The sequence below is a fragment of the Bombina bombina genome, chromosome 1, assembly GCF_027579735.1.
Source record: "Bombina bombina isolate aBomBom1 chromosome 1, aBomBom1.pri, whole genome shotgun sequence".
Lineage (NCBI taxonomy): Eukaryota > Metazoa > Chordata > Amphibia > Anura > Bombinatoridae > Bombina > Bombina bombina.
In genome coordinates this window covers 564,934,474-564,956,766 of record NC_069499.1, presented here as the reverse complement: position 1 = coordinate 564,956,766, position 22,293 = coordinate 564,934,474, and the positions used below count along the sequence as shown (strand labels likewise).

At 39.4% G+C, this 22,293-nt stretch overlaps 1 protein-coding gene and 1 non-coding gene across 4 annotated transcripts in view; one reads left to right on the top strand and one right to left on the bottom strand.

The window, feature by feature from the left end:
* ITGB2 (integrin subunit beta 2) overlaps positions 1 to 22,293 on the top strand; it is a 408,255-nt gene that overhangs the window by 53,666 nt on the left and 332,296 nt on the right. The window lies entirely within an intron of this gene.
* LOC128646120 (U11 spliceosomal RNA) lies at positions 4,164 to 4,298 on the bottom strand. The gene has a single exon (XR_008400195.1). It is a non-coding gene; the product is annotated as a U11 spliceosomal RNA (small nuclear RNA).

Sequence of the window (22,293 nt, the reverse complement as noted above, 5' to 3'; positions counted from 1 at the left end):
ATATGCCCTTTTGTGAATAAGCATGAAAAGTGGAATCATAATAAATCACAGAATGGCAATACATTATGTGAAACTAGATAACATATAATTATTGTCCTATGTTATATGCTTACACTCTGACCTCTAAAGGTAGTTCGCTTAGGTGGTGAAACAGTTAATGAGGATAGCGTAACATGTAATAATTCCTTTAGGAAACATACATAGGAACAGTTCATAAGCAGAGTTACTTTTAGGTGAACCGGTAACAGCAAAGAGGTAAATCAAACCTTGTCCTTTGATTCCGGCGTCTGTCAGCAGGGAGGCTAGGATTGCAGAGACACTGCAGGAAGCGGCGGCAATAGCTGATGACGTAACCGCTCAAGCTTCTGACTCAGCTGACAGCTAGTGAGGAATCACCGGACACGGAGTTTGGGTTTCCCTGCTAGCAAGCAGGGACGTTGGATTCCAGCAGAGGAGAACTTCAAAGAAGTTAAGGTAAGTAAGCGGATGGTGCTTACTCTGGCAAGTGCGTGAGAGGTTCAGCAGTCTGAAGATTTCTCAATCAACCAGCGATGTAGCTAGGGAGGAGTCACAATATATAGCTGGCAGATTAAAGGGATAGGTCCCTGAGTTTAACCCTTACACCATGAACTGAGAAAAGTCAAGCGTGCAGCTGCCAAGATGCCACTTGCCACCAGTTTGGCCATATTTCAGAGCTGCAACATCACTGGAGTGCCCAAAAGCACAAGGTGTGCAATACTCAGAGACATGGCCAAGGTAAGAAAGGCTGAAAGACGACCACCACTGAAAAAGACACACAAGCTGAAACGTCAAGACTGGGCCAAGAAATATCTCAAGACTGATTTTTCTAAGGTTTTATGGACTGATGAAATGAGAGTGAGTCTTGATGGGCCAGATGGATGGGCCCGTGGCTGGATTGGTAAAGGGCAGAGAGCTCCAGTCCGACTCAGACGCCAGCAAGGTGGAGGTGGAGTACTGGTTCGGGCTTGCATCAAAGATGAGCTTGTGGGGCCTTTTCGGGTTGAGGATGGAGTCAAGCTCAACTCCCAGTCCTACTGCCAGTTTCTGGAAGACACCTTCTTCAAGCAGTGGTACAGGAAGAAGTCTGCATCCTTCAAGAAAAACATGATTTTCATGCAGGACAATGCTCCATCACACGCGTCCAAGTACTCCACAGCGTGGCTGGCAAGAAAGGGTATAAAAGAAGAAAATCTAATGACATGGCCTCCTTGTTCACCTGATCTGAACCCCATTGAGAACCTGTGGTCCATCATCAAATGTGAGATTTACAAGGAGGGAAAACAGTACACCTCTCTGAACAGTGTCTGGGAGGCTGTGGTTGCTGCTGCACGCAATGTTGATGGTGAACAGATCAAAACACTGACAGAATCCATGGATGGCAGGCTTTTGAGTGTCCTTGCAAAGAAAGGTGGCTATATTGGTCATTGATTTGTTTTTGTTTTGTTTTTGAATGTCAGAAATGTATATTTGTGAATGTTGAGATGTTATTTTGGTTTCACTGGTAAAAATAAATAATTGAAATGGGTATATATTTGTTTTTTGTTAAGTTGCCTAATAATTATGCACAGTAATAGTCACCTGCACACACAGATATCCCCCTAAAATAGCTAAAACTAAAAACAAACTAAAAACTACTTCCAAAACTATTCAGCTTTGATATTAATGAGTTTTTTGGGTTCATTGAGAACATGGTTGTTGTTCAATAATAAAATTAATCCTCAAAAATACAACTTGCCTAATAATTCTGCACTCCCTGTATATATGTATGTACAGTATATATCCTGTATATATTATACATGTGTGTATGTCTGGATATGTGAAGTATTTTATGATTTACATTTAAATTGTACAGCCAGAACTAAATGAAGAACTCAAATACATGGGTGTATTTTTTTGCTCTCCATTAGCTTAGAGCTCAAGCATTATCCAATATAAAATTTACTGCACGCCCTCATAGAAGTCAATTTTAGACTTAATGCACCTTACTACTTGCACTTGTGCTCCATTTGTAAACTAGGTCTATATGTTATGTGCTTATTTCTCTTGATATGGCCATAGGCATTGAGCTCATGTTTTGTCTTCTTGCATAACTACGGTTTCCAGCTGTGCTAGAAAAAATACCACATGACCAGTGGGTTATTGGGAGAAAGAGGTAGAGGAGGTTTGATCACATCTCACATCAGACCAATTGCCTCAGTTAAATGCTTATATCAGACCTCTGATCAGACCTACAGCCTGTAGCTTATCATCTAACATCAAGGGGGCGAATTATCAAGCTCCGAATGGAGCTTGATGCCCCTGTTTCCGCGCAAGCCTTCAGGCTAACCAGAAACAGCAGTTATGAAGCAGCGGTCTAAAGAACGCTGCTCCATAACTGATCCACTGCCTCTGAGGCTGCGGTCTTCAATCCGCCCGATCCTATACGATCGGGCTGATTGACACCCCCTGCTAGCGGATCTGCAGGCCGCGAATCTGCAGGGGGCAGCATTGCACAAGCAGTTCATAAGAACTGATTATGTAATGATGCAATCCGACATGATACGCTACATTGTATCATGTCAGTCCGCACTTTAATAAATCGTCCGGAAGTCTCAGATACGACTCCATCAGTGCCCAGTATTTTTACAGATATTTTACTGGGCGGCCTGTTGAAATACTAGACTGTCTAGCTAAATACCATACATCTGGCAACCATGTGCCCCACTGCTGGTGCTCCATGCATCTGTGAAAGGAGAATCCACATGCACACACCCTTGTTTCATATTGGGAGCAGTTTGCTTGCACAATAAAAGTTCTCACAAAAGCTATGCATTTCAAATGACACTTTTATGTCCCTTTTGAAGAGATCATAAATTATTATATTTTGTTTTCATGTAGAGCAGGTAATTGACATGTTATCATACGTGAACAGATACAATACAGAAGGATATGAGTATCGGTTTTATATCTTGTTTTGTTTGGTGTTAAATGATGTCGATAGAGATTTCAGAAAGGGAACAAGCTTATGGGAACAAACAATAGCAGAAGTGAGAACTAACCTGATCTACACTGATATATATTATAGTGTATTGGATGCGGTGGGGATTTTAAAAAGTTCTTGGCCAACTATACCTGTGACTAGGGAGCAGAATTTAGGGTTGTTGCAGCAATTTTGAGGGGCAATTCTGTGACATGATGTCCTCCTACACCTATGGCCTCTAAATGTTTTTTTTCTTTTTATGGGTGCTCTGCATATCTTTTTTTTTTTTTTTTAAACAGAAATGGTTATTTCAATATCGTTAAATACTGCGCAAATCAATGACAGATTTCAAAACACAGTAAAGAGAGGCACTGTTTAGTTTAAGGCACAGTCAGAATCATTGAGGATTAGTGCATAGTGTCCAACATTTCTGGAGGTTACAATCCTCAATTCTCGTGGACGTGCATAACAGTACAACTTGATGTATAAATTGTAGCATGGCCCACGTCCGGGCTGGTGTGAAGATTGATTTGAGTCCAACAAGGAGGCAGTCTCTCAGTCTTGCCATGACAATAAGATAAATATCCTGGTATTTACAGTGCACACTGCCTTTATTTAATGAAGAAACAATGCAAAGATGCCTCTAAGGTAGAAAAATCTACCTTTATCAATAAAGAACTGTCTGAAAGTTGACATGAAAATTAGCGTAACAGTATAAAATACAAAAATACTAGGTTAAGTTAACTGGCAGGTGAAAAATAAAAGTCTATAATAAAGTAGAATGGATAGGTTGTTGTCCTGAAAGGGTACACAACTAATGAGTGTTTAATTTTTAACCGTAGTAGGCAATATTTAACTTGGGAAAAAACAAGAGGGAAATTAGATCAAATGCTAGGGGGATATATACTGCTAATGTTTAGATCAATTTAATTAGAGGCAGCTGCCTTTATTAAAACCATGTGGAATGAAGATATACCCTGTCACAAAGAGGAGAGGCAAGAGGAGAGAATGTGAGAAGAGAGAAGAAGAAAGGGAAAAAAGGGGGGGGGGGGTAGGGAAGAGAGAGGAGGGCTTGGATGAAGGGAATGAGGTACTGTATGTCTGTAACTGCATCACAATCAATAAGTAAAAACACTTGGAAAACTCACTCAGCCTCTAAATGTTTTTTTTTGTGTTTTTTTTATGGGGCACCCGGAATAACGATCACAAGCAGCCCCCGTAACAAAAATATTGTTTCCGAAATCTCTTGATATCGATTCCACACTACAGCCCCCTAAAAGGAGGCCGCTTTGTGCCAAGGACGGCACAAACCCTTTTTTTAGCCTCTTAATGTTTTATGTATTTGTTTTATTAAAATAAATGACGTTTGCATGGTTAGGGGTTAAATGCATAATTTTATGCAAGCAACAATGTAATAATGAAATTGTTTAACTCATTAGAGCATTATCGTTTAGCACATTTATGTCCCTTAAGGGATACATTTGACTCAGTTTACAATAATCCCATTGAAGGGACAGTAAACACATTATAATTACAAGACATTTCTGTTGTGTTGCTATAGAATCACATCCTTTTAATTGCATATATTTTTTAAAAGCCAATCTTCACCGACCGTTTGTCTTATCTGGATAAGCCAATTTGTTCTTTGGCTTTGGTTCCAAGAAAACAAGTGTAGCCACTGTCATAAAATTAGTTTAAAATGCATTGATTTTCATTCAGTATTGGATAAAGCCAATTAAGGACAGATATGTAGCAAAGTTAGCCTTGATACATCAGCAGGGTGGATTTCAAGTTCTGAAAATTAAAAACTGCTAAATGCCAACAGTATACAATGTGTTTTCTAAAGACCGCTGCTCTATAACCTGTCCGCCTGCTCTGAGGCGGCGGACAGAAATCAACCCGATCGAATACGATCGGGTTGATTGACACCCCCTGCTAGCGGCCGATTGGCCGTGAATCTGCAGGGGGCGGCATTGCACCAGCTGTTGACAAAGAATTGTAGGATTGTAGGATTTGTTTTTTTTAGTTGTAATTTAGATTTTTTTATTTTTTTCTTAGTGTTAGGTTTTTTTAAATTTGTAATTAGATATTTGTATTGGTAGTATTTTTTATTGTATTAGATTAGTTATGTTAGGTTAATTTATAGTTTAATGTTAGGTTTATATTTATTTCACAGGTAAGTTTTTATTTATTTAAATAGAGTTATATTGTAATTTTAATTTAAAGTTAGGGGGGTGTTAGGTTTTGGGGTTAATAGTTTAATTTAGTGTTTTGCGATGTGGGGGCCAGCGGTTTAGGGGTTAATAGGTTTATTTAGTGGAGGAGATGTGGGAGGCCGGAGGTTTAGGGGTTAATAACTTTATTATAGTGGCAGCGATGTCGGGGAGCGACAGATTAGGGATTAATAGCTTTTATTAATGTCGGTGATGTTGGAGCGGCAGATTAGGGGTTAATAACTTTATTTAGGTGTCAGTAATGTCGGGGCGGCGGATTATTGGTGTTAAGACTTGTGGTTTATGTTAGGGTGTTAGGTTTAAACATAACTTTTTTTCCCCCATAGACATCAATGGGGTTGCGTTACGGAAATTTTTCATTCCACGATCGCAGGTGTTAGTTTTAGTTTTTTCTAACACTCTCTCCGCATTGAGGTCTATGGGGGAAAGCGTGCACAAGCACATCAAAGCAGCCCTTGGATTTTGTGCGGTATGGAGCTTAACACCATCCTATCACATGCACAAGGAGGCTTTTCAGAAACTCGTAATGGCAGCGCTATGGATGGTGAAATAACGCAACTTTTGTTGCGTTCGTTTCGCACCCTGTTTAGCGCAAAACTCGTAATCTAGGTGCTTGTAATTAATAGATTTTTCGATTTTTCTGCAATAAATTAACGTGCTGGGTAAGTGTAAAATGTGTTGGAATTCATTATTACCTTGTTTGCTGCAATAGTTTTTCAACAGTCAAACTCCAGCCGCCAATTGCCCTATTTGAAGGAGACAATCCCAACTTGTTACAGCAGTAGACAAGGCTCAACATAGTCGTTATGTTTGCAAATACTCCATTGTTTTACCAAGTTTGCCCATTCTGACGTAGATCTACGTCTTGCGGTGCAAGTCTCAGTGTACCGCATAACGCAGATCTACAACTGACCTATTTGCAGCCCTTGCAGTCTTGTTTTTCAAGTGACAACTGAGACTTGCTGTTGTAGGCTGCGGGCATCTGGCTTCATATGGTAAGGAAGCACTGATCCTGCTCCCTTACCATATGAAGCCAAATTGCCTAATCGTTACAGACAGTAACACTGTCTGTGTCACTGTCTTTAATAATCCTCCGTTGATGCAAGTGGGTGGTTGCCAATTTAGGGCGCGATCCGATATAGATCGTAGTTTGCGGCGCAAGCGAGGGAACCCCCGCCGCCCGTAGTTTCAGCTCGCAACTCGAGCTATCACATATACAGCGCCGTCAGATGCTAAAGTGCCGTAAGTCGTATAAACCAGCGATGTCCAGAAATCTCCGTAAGTACAAATTTCTGGAGTCGCCAGTGACTTACGGCACTTTAGAAACTGCCAGCGCCTACAAAACCTGACTAAGTTATAAAATCTCCCGTACTGTCTAACACGCCTCCCAAACATAGCCCGACATGTATACCCCTCTATCCGCTATCCCCCCTCACTCTCCTAATAATAAAAAATGTATTAACCCCTAAACCGCCGCTCCTGTACCCCGCCGCCAGCTATATTAAAATTATTAACCCCTAATCTAATCCCCCTATTCCCGCTGCCAGTTATATTAAAATTATTAACCCCTAATTTAAATCCCCCTACCCCGCCGCCAGCTATATTAAATTAATTAACCCCTAATCTAAATCCCCCTACACCGCCGCCACCTATATTACATTTATTAACCCCTAATCTAATCCCCCTATACCGCCGCCACCTATATTAAATTAATTAACCCATAATCTAATCCCCCTATACCGCCACCACCTATATTAAATTAATTAACCCCTAAAATATTAAACTATCCCTACCACTAAACCTAAGTCTAACCCTACAAATAGCTCTGAAAAGGGCTTTTTGCGTGGCATTACCCCAAAGTAAACAGCTCTATTGCCAGCCCTTAAAAGGGCTTTTTGCGGGGCTTTGCCCCAAAGTAATCAGCTCTTTTACCAGCCCTTAAAAGGACTTTTGGCGGGGCATTGTCACAAAGTAATCAGCTCTTTTGCCTATAATCTAAATCCCCCTACAGCTTCGCCAGCTATATTAAATACATTAACCCCTAATCTAATCCCCCTACACCGCCGCCACCTATATTAACTATATTAACCCTAATTATATTAGGGTTAATATAGTTAATATAGTTATTATGTTATATATATTAACTATATTAACCCTAATTATATTAGGGTTAATATAGTTAATATAGTTATTATATTATATATATATTAAGTATAATAACCCTATCTAACTCTAACACCCCTAACTAAATTCTTATTAAAATAAATCTAATTAATATTAATATTATTAATTAAAATATTCCTATTTAAATCTAAATACTTACCTATAAAATAAACCCTAAGTTAGCTCAATATAATTAATAATTACATTGTAGCTATTTTAGGGTTTATATTTATTTTACAGGTAACTTTGTATTTATTTTAACTAGGTACAATAGCTATTAAATAGTTAATAACTATTTAATAGCTACCTAGTTAAAATAATTACCAATTTACCTGTAAAATAAATCCTAACCTAAGTTACAAATACACCTACACTATCAATAAATTAAATAAACTACAAATCTCTAAACTAAAATACAATTAAATACACTAAACTAAATTACAAAAACAAACAAACACTTAATTACAAAAAATAAAAAGATTACAAGAATTTTAAGCTAATTACACCTATTCTAAGCCCCCTAATAAAATAATAAAGCCCCACAAAATAAAAAAAATGCCCTACCCTATTCTAAATTAAAAATTAACCAGCTCTTTTACCAGCCCTTAAAAGGGCTTTTTGCGGGGCATGCCCCAAAGTAAACAGCTCTTTTGCCTGTAAAAAAACACAATTCCACCCCCCAACATTAAAACCCACCACCCACATACCCCTACTCTAAACCCACCCAAACCCCCCTTAAAAAAAACCTAACACTAAGCCCCAGAAGATCTCCCTACCTTGAGTCGTCTTCACCCAGCCGGGCCGAACTCTTCATCCAATCTGGGCGATGTCTTCATCCAAGCGGCAAAGAAGAAGTCTTCCATCTGGCGATGTCTTCATCCAAGCGGCAAAGAAGAAGTCTTCCATCCCGGCGATGTCTTCATCCAAGCGGCAAAGAAGAGGTCCTCCATCGGGGCGAAGTTTTCCTCCAAGCGGCATCTTCAATCTTCTTTCTTCAGCCCTCCGACGCGGAACATCCAGCTGGCCCGACGACTGAATGACGAATGAAGTTTCCTTTAAATGACATCATCCAAGATGGCGTCCGTCGAATTCCGATTGGCTGATAGGATTCTATCAGCCAATCGGAGTTAAGGTAAGAAAATCTGATTGGCTGATTCAATCAGATCGGAACAGCCAATAGAATGCGAGCTCAATCTGATTGGCTGATTGGATCAGCCAATCGGATTGAACTTGAATCTGATTGGCTGATTGAATCAGCCAATCAGATTTTCTTACCTTAATTCCGATTGGCTGATAGAATCCTATCAGCCAATCGGAATTCGACGGATGCCATCTTGGATGACGTCATTTAAAGGAAACTTCATTCGTTGTTCAGTCGTCGGGCCAGCTGGATGTTCCGCGTCGGAGGGCTGAAGAAAGAAGATTGAAGATGCTGCTTGGAGGAAAACTTCGCCCCGATGGAGGACCTCTTCTTTGCCGCTTGGATGAAGACATCGCGAGATGGAAGACTTCTTCTTTGCCGCTTGGATGAAGACATTGCCGGATGGAAGACGTCTTCTTTGCCGCTTGGATGAAGACATCGCCCGGATTGGATGAAGAGTTCTGTCTTCATCCAAGCGGCAAAGAAGACGTCTTCCATCCGGCGATGTCTTCATCCAAGCGGCAAAGAAGAAGTCTTCCATCCCGGCGATGTCTTCATCCAAGCGGCAAAGAAGAGGTCCTCCATTGGGGCGAAGTTTTCCTCCAAGCGGCATCTTCAATCTTCTTTCTTCAGCCCTCCGACGCGGAACATCCAGCTGGCCCGATGACTGAACGACGAATGAAGTTTCCTTTAAATGACGTCATCCAAGATGGTGTCCGTCGAATTCCGATTGGCTGATAGGATTCTATCAGCCAATCGGAATTAAGGTAAGAAAATCTGATTGGCTGATTCAATCAGCCAATCAGATTCAAGTTCAATCCGATTGGCTGATCCAATCAGCCAATCAGATTGAGCTCGCATTCTATTGGCTGTTCCGATCCGATTGAATCAGCCAATCAGATTTTCTTACCTTAACTCCGATTGGCTGATAGAATCCTATCAGCCAATCAGAATTCGACGGACGCCATCTTGGATGACATCATTTAAAGGAAACTTCATTCATCATTCAGTCGTCGGGCCAGCTGGATGTTCCGCGTCGGAGGGCTGAAGAAAGAAGATTGAAGAGGCCGCTTGGAGGAAAACTTCTCCCCGATGGAGGACCTCTTCTTTGCCGCTTGGATGAAGACATCGCCCGGATTGGATGAAGAGTTCGGCCCGGCTGGGTGAAGATGACTCAAGGTAGGGAGATCCTCTGGGGCTTAGTGTTAGGTTTTTTTAAGGGGGGTTTGGGTGGGTTTAGAGTAGGGGTATGTGGGTGGTGGGTTTTAATGTTGGGGGTGGTATTGTGTTTTTTTTTTTACAGGCAAAAGAGCTGTTTACTTTGGGGCATGCCCTGCAAAAGGCCCTTTTAAGGGCTGGTAAAAGAGCTAGTTAATTTTTAATTTAGAATAGGGTAGGGCATTTTTTTATTTTGGGGGGCTTTATTATTTTATTAGGGGACTTAGAATAGGTGTAATTAGCTTAAAATTCTTGTAATCTTTTTTTATTTTTTGTAATTTAGTGTTTGTTTTTTTTTGTAATTTAGTTTAGTGTATATAATTGTATTTTAGTTTAGAGATTTGTAGTTTATTTAATTTATTGATAGTATAGGTGTATTTGTAACTAAGGTTAGGATTTATTTTACAGGTAAATTGGTAATTATTTTAACTAGGTAGCTATTAAATAGTTATTAACTATTTAATAGCTATTGTACCGAGTTAAAATAAATACGAAGTTACCTGTAAAATAAATATAAACCCTAAAATAGCTACAATGTAATTATTAATTATATTGTAGCTATCTTAGGGTTTATTTTATAGGTAAGTATTTAGATTTAAATAGGAATATTTTAATTAATAATATTAATATATATTAATATTAATATATATAATATATATAATATAATAACTATATTAAGTATATTAACCCTAATATAATTAGGGTTAATATAGTTAATATAGGTGGCGGCGGTATAGGGGGATTAGATTAGGGGTTAATGTATTTAATATAGCTGGCGGCGGTGTAGGGGGATTAGATTAGGGGGTAATACATTTATTATAGGTGGCGGCGGAATAGGGGGATTTAGATTATAGGCAAAAGAGCTGATTACTTTGTGACAATGCCCCACCAAAAGCTCTTTTAAGGGCTGGTAAAAAAGCTGTTTACTTTGGGGCAAAGCCCCGCAAAAAGCCCTTTTAAGGGCTGGCAATAGAGCTGTTTACTTTGGGGTAATGCCACGCAAAAAGCCCTTTTCAGAGCTATTTGTAGGTTTAGTGGTAGGGATAGTTTATTATTTTAGGGGTTAATTAATTTAAGATAGCTGGCGGCGGGGTAGGGGTATTAGATTAGGGGTTAATAATTTATTATAGCTGGCGGCGGGGTAGGGGGATTAGATTAGGGGTTAATAATTTAATATAGCTGGCGGCGGGGTAGGGGGATTAGATTAGGGGTTAATAATTTAATATATTTGGCAGCGGGGTAGGGGGATTAGATTAGGGGTAAAAAATGTAATATAGCTGGCGGCAGTGTAAGGGGCTCACATTAGGGGGTAGTTAATGTAGGTGGCGGCGGTGTAAGGGGCTCACATTAGGGGGTAGTTAATGTAGCGGTTGACAGGTAGATAGACATTGCGCATGCGTTAGGTGTTAGGTTTTATTTAGCAGTTCGCGGTTGACAGGTAGATAGACATTGCGCATGCGTTAGGTGTTAGGTTTTATTTAGCAGGTAGTTTAGGGAGTTACGGGGCTCCAATACACAGCGTAAGGCTTACTACGCCTGCAATTTGTGGCAAGGTGAAAATGGAGTAAGATTTCTCAATTTTCGCCACGTAAGTCCTTACACTGTATATTGGATACCAAACTGCGCTGGTTTGGTATACCTGTCTATGGCCCAAAAAACTATGGCCGAAGGCAGAAATATACGAGCGTAACTTCTACGTGATATGTGATACCAAACCAGTGCAAAATTTGGCTGCATATCGGATCGGGCCCCTGGTGCTTTGCGATGGGGGGGCCCAGCAGTTTAGGGGTTAATAGGTTTATTTAGTGGAGGAGATGTGGGAGGCCGGAGGTTTAGGGGTTAATAACTTTATTATAGTGGCGGCGATGTCGGGGAGTGGCAGATTAGGGATAAATAGCTTTTATTACTGTCGGTGATGTTGGAGCGGCAGATTAGGGGTTAATAACTTTATTTAGGTGTCAGCAATGTCGGGGCGGCGGATTAGTGGTGTTAAGACTTGGGGTTTATGTTAGGGTGTTAGGTTTAAACATAACTTTTTTCCCCCCATAGACATCAATGGGGTTGCGTTACGGAAATTTTTCATTCCACGATCGCAGGTGTTAGTTTTAGATTTTTCAAACACTCTCTCCGCATTGATGTCTATGGGGGAAAGCGTGCACGAGCACATGAAAGCAGCCCTTGGATTTTGAGCGGTATGGAGCTTAACTCCATCATATCACATGCACAAGGAGGCTTTTCATAAACTCGTAATGGCAGCTCTATGGAGGGTGAAATAATGCAACTTTTGTTGCGTTCATTTTGCACCCTGTTTAGCGCAAAACTCGTAATCTAGGTGCTTGTAATTAATAGATTTTTCGATTTTTTTGCAACATGCTGGGTAAGTGTAAAATTTGTTGGAATTCATTATTACCTTGTTTGCTGCAATAGTTTTTCAACAGTCAAACTCCAGCCGCCAATTGCCCTGTTTGAAGGAGACAATCCCAACTTGTTACAGCAGTAGACAAGGGTCACCATAGTCGTTATGTTTGCAAATCCTCCATTGTTTTACCAAGTTGCTGTAAGTTAAACCCTTTGCCCATTCTGACGTAGATCTACATCATGCGGTGCAAGTCTCAGTGTACCGCATAACTCAGATCTACAACTGACCTATTTGCAGCCCTTGCAGTCTTGTTTTTCAAGTGACAACCAAGACTTGCTGTTGTAGGCTGCGGGCATCTGGCTTCATATGGTAAGGAAGCACTGATCCTGCTCCCTTACCATATGAAGCCAAATTGCCTGATCGTTACAGACAGTAAATCTGTCTGTGTCACTGTTTTTAATAATCCTCCGTTGATGCCAGTGGGTGGTGTGGGCGGGAAGGTGGGAAGTGGGTGGGTGGTCTAGTGCAGGAGGGAGGAGAGGCAGGGTCCCCTAGACTAAGACAAAAAATATATATGTGCAGTTAAAGAAAGAGTTTGGTGTAGACCTGCCCTCTTCTCATAAAGAGACATGAAACACAAAGTTTTTCTTTCATGATTCAGGTAGAATATACAATTTTAAATAGCTTTCCAGTTTACTTCTATTATCAAATTTGTTTTATTCTCTTGGTATCATTTGTTGAATAAGCAGCAATGCACTACTAGTTTCTAACTAAACACATAGGTGAGCCAATGACAGTCGGTATATATATGCAGCCACCAATCAGAACCTAGGTTCTTTGCTGCTACTGAGCTTACCTAGATTAACCTTTCAGCAAAGGATAACAAGAGAAGGAAACAAATTAAATAATAGAAGTAAATTGGAAATTGTATGCTCTGTCTAGATCATGAATTTCTAATTTACTTTACTTTACTGTCCCTTTAATTGGGTTTAGCATTAATTTAGCTTAGTTAATTAATACTATTTTATTAAACAGGTATTTAAACAGATATCAATTCCATGTAATCTAAATCTCCATCTAATAGCTAAATCTAAATATATATATCTATATATATATACAGTGGGGGAAAAAAGTATTTAGTCAGCCACCAATTGTGCAAGTTCTCCCACTTAAGAAGATGAGAGAGGCCTGTAATTTTCATCATAGGTATACCTCAACTATGAGAGACAAAATGTGGAAACAAATCCAGACAATCACATTGTCTGATTTGGAAAGAATTTATTTGCAAATTATGGTGGAAAATAAGTATTTGGTCACCTACAAACAAGCAAGATTTCTGGCTCTCACACACCTGTATCTTCTTCTTTAAGAGGCTCCTCTGTCCTCCACTCATTACCTGTATTAATGGCACCTGTTTGAACTTGTTAACAGTATAAAAGACACCTGTCCACAACCTCAAACAGTCACACTCCAAACTCCACTACGGTGAAGACCAAAGAGCTGTCAAAGGACACCAGAAACAAAATTGTAGACCTGCACCAGGCTGGGAAGATTGAATCTGCAATAGGCAAGCAGCTTGGTGTGAAGAAATCAACTGTGGGAGCAATAATTAGAAAATGGAAGACATACAAGACCACTGATAATCTCCCTCAATCTGGGGCTCCACGTAAGATCTCACCCCGTGGGGTCAAAATGATCACAAGAACGATGAGCAAACATCCCAGAACCACACGGGGGACCTAGTGAATGACCTGCAGAGAGTTGGGACCAACATAACAAAGGCTACCATCAGTAACACACTACGCCGCCAGGGACTCAGATCCTGCAGTGCCAGACGTGCCCCCCTGCTTAAGCCAGTACATGTCCGGGCCCGTCTGAAGTATGCTAGAGAGCATTTGGATGATCCAGAAGTGGATTGGGAGAATGTCATATGGTCAAATGAAACCAAAGTAGAACTGTTTGGTAGAAACACAGTTTGACGTGTTTGGAGGAGAGAGAACACCATACCTACTGTGATGCATGGGGGTGGCAACATCATGCTTTGGGGCTGTTTCTCTGCAAAGGGAACAGGACGACTGATCCGTATACATGGAAGAATGAATGGGGCCATGTATTTTGAGATTTTGAGTGCAAACCTCCTTCCATCAGCAAGGGCATTGAAGATGAAACGTGGCTGGGTCTTTCAGCATGACAATGATCCCAAACACACCGCCCGGGCAACGAAGGATCTCAACCCCATAGAAAACCTTTGGAGGGAGTTGAAAGTCTGTGTTGACTAGCGACAGCCCCAAAACATCACTGCTCTAGAGGAGATCTGCATGCAGGAATGGGCCAACATACCAGCAACAGTGTGTGACAACCTTGTGAAGACTTATAGAAAACATTTGACCTCTGTCATTGCCAACAAAGGATATATAACAAAGTATTGAGATTAACTTTTGATATTGACCAAATACTTATTTTCCACCATAATTTGCAAATAAATTCTTTCCAAATCAGACAATGTGATTGCCTGGATTTGTTTCCACATTTTGTCTCTCATAGTTGAGGTATACCTATGATGAAAATTACAGGCCTCTCTCATCTTCTTAAGTGGGAGAACTTGCACAATTGGTGGCTGACTAAATACTTTTTTTCCCCACTGTATACAGTCACGTTGATTGGAGTAGCCGTGTTAATCCAGAGATTTAGATATCAAAATAACAAGAGTATTGCATTGAGCAATGATACTTTTTACTTGAACTAACTATACATTTATAAGTTGACAAGCTTTCGGAATAGTTCCTTCCTTTATGAAGTCTGAAGCAATTGGTATTAACCGTTCGGCTGTCCTGAAACCATAGCCGCTTCCTATATTGGATCGGGGGATAGGGGGGCATACCTAGCGTCATCTTATCAATGACCCAATCGCATTATGGAAATCACACGATTAACAATCGAGTGATTTACATTTTTACTAATTTATTTTCATCCGAACTACTGATGTAGACAAATCAGTCTCAGCAGGAAGAGGTTAAGAGAGCAAATTACTTCACAGACAAGGTAAGGAAAATGTGGGGGGAGGGAGACTAGTTCACAGCAAAGATTACATTAAGACTCTGAGAGAAAGTGGAACAAGCAAAACTTTCATATGTATTTTACACAAAATGTAGCAAAATGAATATTAAATGTATATTGCAGTAATGTTATACTTTCAATAATGAAACATTTTATGTGTTGTTAAAATTTACTTTAATTTAGTTTAGTTGCCCTTTAAATATGTTATTGAGTAAAAATCAGAAATTCCACAAATATTAGTCATTTACAGTATATAATTTGGATTTTGGAACAGGACTGCTTTCTCTTGCTTGTAAAATGTGGCTGAATTCTTTCCATTATCATTGGGATTGAGCACAGTCTCTATTTTTTCTCTTTTTTTAAACTTTTGGCTACCCTATTTAGCTTGACATTTTATGATGCTTTTATGATATTTCACACCAAACAAATACCATACAGGTAGGTTGTGTTCTGTAGGGTTCATTTTAAAAAACAAGGGATCATAGCATGTTTTATCAGACCGATTTTAGTGGTCAGGCTAATTTTAGTTAAACATGCATCCCAATGACCAGTTATTTTCGTGACCTAATGATGTTCCTCAGTAAAACGTAAATGTTCTATGTGGGTAATTATGAGAATTTATACTTGATAACAAAGTTTTCTTTTCTTTTGTGGCAGATTCATGTTCATGAGTCTTCACTTATTAATAACTTGTTAAACTGAAATAGTGGCAAGTTGCTTGTTAATTATTGTTTTTGTCACTAGTTTGTCTTAAATCCTAAATGGTTTTATCTAAACTAATATCTAAAAGTCAGCAAGATGCCCAGTAAAAAAATAGGTCTTGCAGTCTAGTTTGCCTTCACAACCACGCCTGTTAAACTATGAGAACTTTAACGTGTGGTTTTCACATGAAATTACTACATTTGCTATTTTTAGAAATTAAAAAATAATTTTGTTCAAAACAGTAAGGGCACTTCTTGTCATACTCTCTGTTTGGCATAAACCACAAGTAGATTTATTTATTTATATAGTTGTAAGAAACAATTAAAGGACCAGTAAACACAGCAGATTTGCATAATCAACAAATGCAAGATAACAAGACAATACAATAGCATTTAGTCAAATTTCAAATGAGTAGTAGATTATTTTCTAACAAAGTTATGTTTCCACTACCCTTGTACCATGTGATAGCAATCAGCCAATCACAAATGCATATACGTATAGTCTGTGAATTCTTGCACATGCTCAGTAGGAGCTGGTGACTCAAAAAAAGTGTAAATATAAAAGACTGTGCACATTTTTTTAATGGAAGTAAATTGGAAAGTTGTTTAAAATTACATGCTGTATCTGAATCATGAAAATTTAATAAAACCTGAGTGTCCCTTTAAAATGGAAAACTAGTTATCCTAACACATGGGAACACAGATTCTTAAAGTGAATGTAAAGTTTTCGGAATCAGTGCCCAGTTTTTAAAAATCCTATTAAAAACAGGGGAACTTTCATTCATCAAACTTTACATTTCACTGGTTTTGTTAAAATACTTACCTTTTCTTTTTAAAAGACTCTCCAGCCCGTCGCAAGCCTCCTCATACGTCAGCAATGACAATTCCAGCATCCTCCAATCACGGCTTCCCCCTGGGGAATCATTGCGTAAAGCAATGCCGTGATTGGAGGAAGGCCAGGATCATCATTTCTGACGTAGGAAGAGGCTTGCGACGGGCGGGGGAAGCGCTGGAGCGGCTTTCACAAAGAAAGGTAAGTATTTTAACAAAACCAGTGAAATGTAATGTTTGATGAATGAAAGTGCCCCTGTTTTTAATAGGATTATTAAAAACCGGGCACTGGTTCATCAAAATTTACATTCACTTTAATGTCCAGTAGCACAGAGCTAGATTTAGGTAAGGTAGCAGGGATCCCTCTTTAGGCTGTTCCAGAGGGTCATGCCAAAGCAGACATCTGCTTTCTGAGTCTTCACTTATTAATAACCTGTTAAACTAAAATAGTGGCAAGTTGCTTGTCAATTATTGTTTTTGTCACTAGTTTGTCTTAAATCCTAAATGGTTTTATCTAAACTAGTATGTAAAAGTCAGCAAGATGCCCTGTAAAAAATAGGTCTTGCAGTCTAGTTTGCCTTCACAACCACGCCTGTTAAACTATGAGAACTTTAACGTGTGGTTTTCACATGAAATTACTACTTTTGTTATTTTTAGAAATTAAAAAATAATTTTGTTCAAAACAGCAAGGGCACTTCTTGTCATACTCTATGTTTGGCATAAACCACAAGAATATTTATTTATTTATATAGTTTTAATAATGGAAAAATAGTTATCCTAACACATGGGAACACAGATCCTTAAAATGTCCAGTGGCACAGAGCTAGATTTAGGTAAAGTAGCAGGGATCCCTCTTTATGCTGTTCCAGAGGTTCATGCCAAAGCAGACATTTTTTTCAGGACCACTCAAACTATGGCACTCATTATTAGTTTAGCTTTTTTCCCGGAGGCTGCAAAAACTAGCACAGTAGAGGTGCTGCACTATGAATGAATCAACCCCTGTATCTGCTTTTTAAATATTTTAGTCATCAAGTACTCATAACAGGCCTGAGTTTTTAATTATTACATTTTATTTGGTTCTTAAGGATTTTGTTATAAATCATACTATTATGCACTAAACAATAGATTATATAGAAGCAAAATCAAACATGTTGTGATACTGAAACCTGGCTTTCTTTTTCTGACACTGTTTCCTTTGCTGCTCTCACACATGGTGGTCTCCATTCTATGCCAGATGAGAGGCATGGTGGCATTGTTGGGATCATGCAATCCCCCTCCTGCACCTATCAGTACCTGCCCCCGCCCCTATCTCTTTCCTTCTCTTCCTATCCACTGCATTTGCCTGTTCTCCTCCCTCTCTTTCAGAGTGGCAGTCCTCTATCACCCTCCTGGACCAACCTCCCAATTCCTTAAGAACTTTGCTGCCTGGCTTACTCACTTTCTCTCTACAAATATACCCACTTTAATACTCAGGGGACTTCAACATCCCCATTGATAACCCATCTGCCCCTGCTGCCTCTAAACTTCTTTCACTCACATCCTCCTTCGGTCTCTCACAGTCCACCCTATTTTCTACTCAGCGTGACAGACACTCTATTGACCTAGTATTTTTCAACCTCTGCTCTACATCTGACTTCACCTATTGCCTGCCCCTTTCCCATTTCCCACCACCTGTTCACCTATAATCTTAATATATTGGCTATACCCTCCCCTCTTTCTCACCCACGCATTTGTATAAATCTGTTGATCTGCTTCAATTTTCCAAACTTATTAAATATCTCTTACTTCACACTTCCACTATAACCTGTCCTGACCTTGCTTCAGCTCAATAACAAAACTCTTTCCTCTACAGAAGACATTCTTGCTCCTCCCCATCTGTACAAAATCCCACGCCATCAGTTACAGCCCTGGCATTCTCAATAAACACACTACTTGCAAAAATGCTCCTGCAATGCTGAGCAAGTCTGGAGGAAATCTCACTCATGGGGGCCAATTTATTAATGTGTGAGCGGACAAAATTATGGAGACATAACTTGACCATAACTTCTGTTTCCGGCGAGCCTAAAGGCTTGCATGGAAACAGGGGCATCAAGCTCCATTCGGAGTTTGATAATTCGCCCCTAAACCTGATTTCACCCACTATAAGTTCATTCTTCATTCATATACATCTACTCCAAGCAAACTTATTTCTCTTCTCTTATATTTACTCTTTCCGGACAAAAATACCCCCTGCACCTCGCCACAGCCCTGCTGTGGCGCCTACCTGCCCTCAGGGGTTGGAAAAATTGAGTTAAAGCTTCGATTTGGCCCAACACCTCCACAAGTGCCCACCGGAGTTGGAGCTTGCTGCTTGATCTGCAATTACAACTGCGCAACTGAGGCGCGAAAATAGGCCCCGCCCATCTCACTCAATGTTTTTACAGCCTAAAGGAACTGCACCAGAGCGGTTCCAAACTAGCCATATGGGTTCTAAAACCCAAACCAGAAGTCAAGTGTACCCTCAATAAAGTCACAAAAAAACGTTATTGAAATAAACTCTTTCAGTTCCCAAAAACGTTATCAGCACTCCCAGTTCACAAAACGTTTGCCCACAAACATTCAAACTCAGTGTCAACCATTTTTTATTAGCCCCTTATGCAAGCTTAGTAATACCCCTCTATATCTTTTAGGATTACTGCTTACCCTCTCCCTCATGGGGATACTGTCAGCCAATTCTGAAATACCACAGTCTCTCCAGAAAAAAATGACTGAACATACCTCACTGCTTATAGCATGAAAGGGTTCCTCACACTGAAGTTTCTTGTACTCCTCAGCCATACTGTGGGAACTGCTCTGGATCTTAGTGACAAATGCTAAGATCATCAGGCTCCAGGCAGAAGTCTTCATCCATCTGCTGCCTGAGAGTAAATAGTACACACCGGTACCATTTAAAATAAAAAAAACTCTTGCTTGAAGAAATAAAAAACTAATATTTTATCACCTCTTTCACTTTACCCTTCCTAGTACTTAGAGTAGGCAAAGAGAATGACTGGGGGGTGGAGCTAAGGGAGGAGCTATATAGACAGCTCTGCTGTGGTGCTCTTTGCCACTTCCTGTTAGCAGGAGGATAATATCCCACAAGTAAAGGATGAATCCGTGGACTTGCCGTACCTTATAGAAGAAATACATTTATGGATAGCTTGATCATTTATGCCCTCAGTATGTTTCAGGAGTTTTATAACAGTTATGTACACATGTTGGGCAAGATTAAAAGTCGAATCGGGAAATCTGTCTTTCTCAGTTGTGAAAACACAGGGCGCGTTATGGCTTTTTTGCATCATGGGGTCGGGCAGGTATTACAAGTTGCAAAATAACTTATTTTGCACATGAGTTAACCCGCGTAATCCAATAAGCCAAATCGCGTGCATGCTCACGTATTCCCCCATAGAAGTCAATGGAGAAGACAAATAGAAATAAAAACCCCACTTAAAACCTAATCTGTTGTGCAAAGTCCATGACGTATTCTCCTTGAAAGTGTACATGAACATGCGAATATTTCATATTGCGATAATGTTTTCGTAATGGAATATGTTCTATTTATTTATAAATAAATATTTCTCTATATATGAGATGAATTTTGGACTGATATCTCTTTATAGCGAGATATTTATATGATTATATACAGTATATGTCTAGATATCTCGAGATCTATATGCGAATATCTCTTTGAAAATCCCTCTGAGATATTGTTTAATGTGCATAAGATTGTAATGTGAAATATTTTCATTATCTCTATAGTTAACCATATCTCTATACATATAAATGCATATTTCTCTATGTATTTGTATGTATGTCAATGTAAAATCCCAGCATCAGCTTTGGTTTTCTAACACTGGAAATCTCCTATCTTTGAGCCCTTTTGTGTGCAATATTTTTATAAAATATTTTTTATTAGACAGTGTTAATATGAGTGTAACTGGCTTTGTAATGTATTTTTGAAGTGTTTTGTGAAACTTATATTGCAGAAAACTGTTAACTACAGCTCTTCGAGTGCGGAAAGGATTGTTGCATAAAAGGAGATTTCTCAAGACTTGTAATACCTGCGCAATGAAAATTGTTTGCAAAAAGACCATATATGTAATCTTGTCTATTGAGTGTTATTCGATTTACTGTATTTTGTGAAATACTTAAAGGGACATAAAACCCCCCAAAAAATATTTTATGATTTAGGTAGAATATACAATTTTAAGCAACTTTCTTTATTATTCCAGTTCTATTATCAACTTTGCTTTATTTTCTTGGTATCATTTGTTGAATGAACAGCAATGCACTACTGGTTTCTAACTAAACACATGGGTGAGCCAATGACAAAAGGCATATATATATATACAGCCACCAATCAGCAGCTAGAACCTAGGTTCTTTGCTGCTCCTGAGCTTACCTAGATAAACCTTTCAGCAAAGGATAACAAGAGAAGGAAGCAAATTAAATAATATAAATAAAATTGGAAAGTTGTTTGAAATTGAATGCTCTGTCTAAATCATGAATGTCTAATTATGACTTTACTGTCCCTTTAATTTCTCCATATTAATTTTGACACAGGTAGAATTTATTTTACAGGAAACTGTATATTAGTTATGTTTTTGGAATTCTGGGAGATCTTTTGAGGATTAAGGAACTCCTTGTTTATCCAATTTGTGTCAGCCCATTACTTAGTTCAACCAAATTATATATTTCAACGTGTCAACTAAAAGTCCTTTGCAGACATAGGGGCCGATTTACTAAAGTGCGGACGGACATGATACGATGTAGTGTATCATGTCCGCCGCACATCGATAAATGCTGACAGCATACGCTGTCGGCATTTATCATTGTACAAGCAGTTCTGGTGAACTGCTTGTGCAATCTTGTCGCCTGCAGATTCGCAGCCAATCGACCGCTAGCAGGGTGTGTCAATCAGCCCGATTGTATAGGATCGGGCGGATTGATGTCCGCAGCCTCAGGGCAGGCGGACAAGTTATGGAGCAGCGGTCATAACTTCATAACTACTTTTTCCGGCAAACCTGAAAGCTCCTATAATTCGGCCCCTTGTTGTTTTCAGCTATGTTTCCCATTGCATTTTTGGATTGCAGGGAGTAATAAGATATCTTTTTTTTGGGGGGGGGGAGAATGTTTAGGTGTTGTAGGCGGTAGGTGTGTCATTGTGGTGAGAGAGATCATGTAAAGTAATTCATTTAATTTAAAGGGGTAATAAAGGTGATCGCGTATAGAAGTTGAATCAAGTGTGCTGGGAGACTAATTATGATGGGGCATCATGTATATGGGATAGTTTTATGGGAGTGGGTAATTTCAGTTGTAAGGATTAAGAGTAGGGATAATTACAGTTTGGAGGGGCGAACAGAGTTGGGTTTGGGTCAAGTCATTGGTAGATAGAGTTTATTGCACTGGGGTTGATCCTTTGCATTAAGGTCTAGGCTGACTAAAAGCTATTTTATGACAGCTAAAATTTGGAGTTTGGGATAGCACATAATAGTATCAATCATAATATACTGTAGCTGTTGCTATAATTTGGCAGATACCGTAATGCTTGATCCATAGACATTTTCTTCTTCTCAAGTGTGATGGATGAC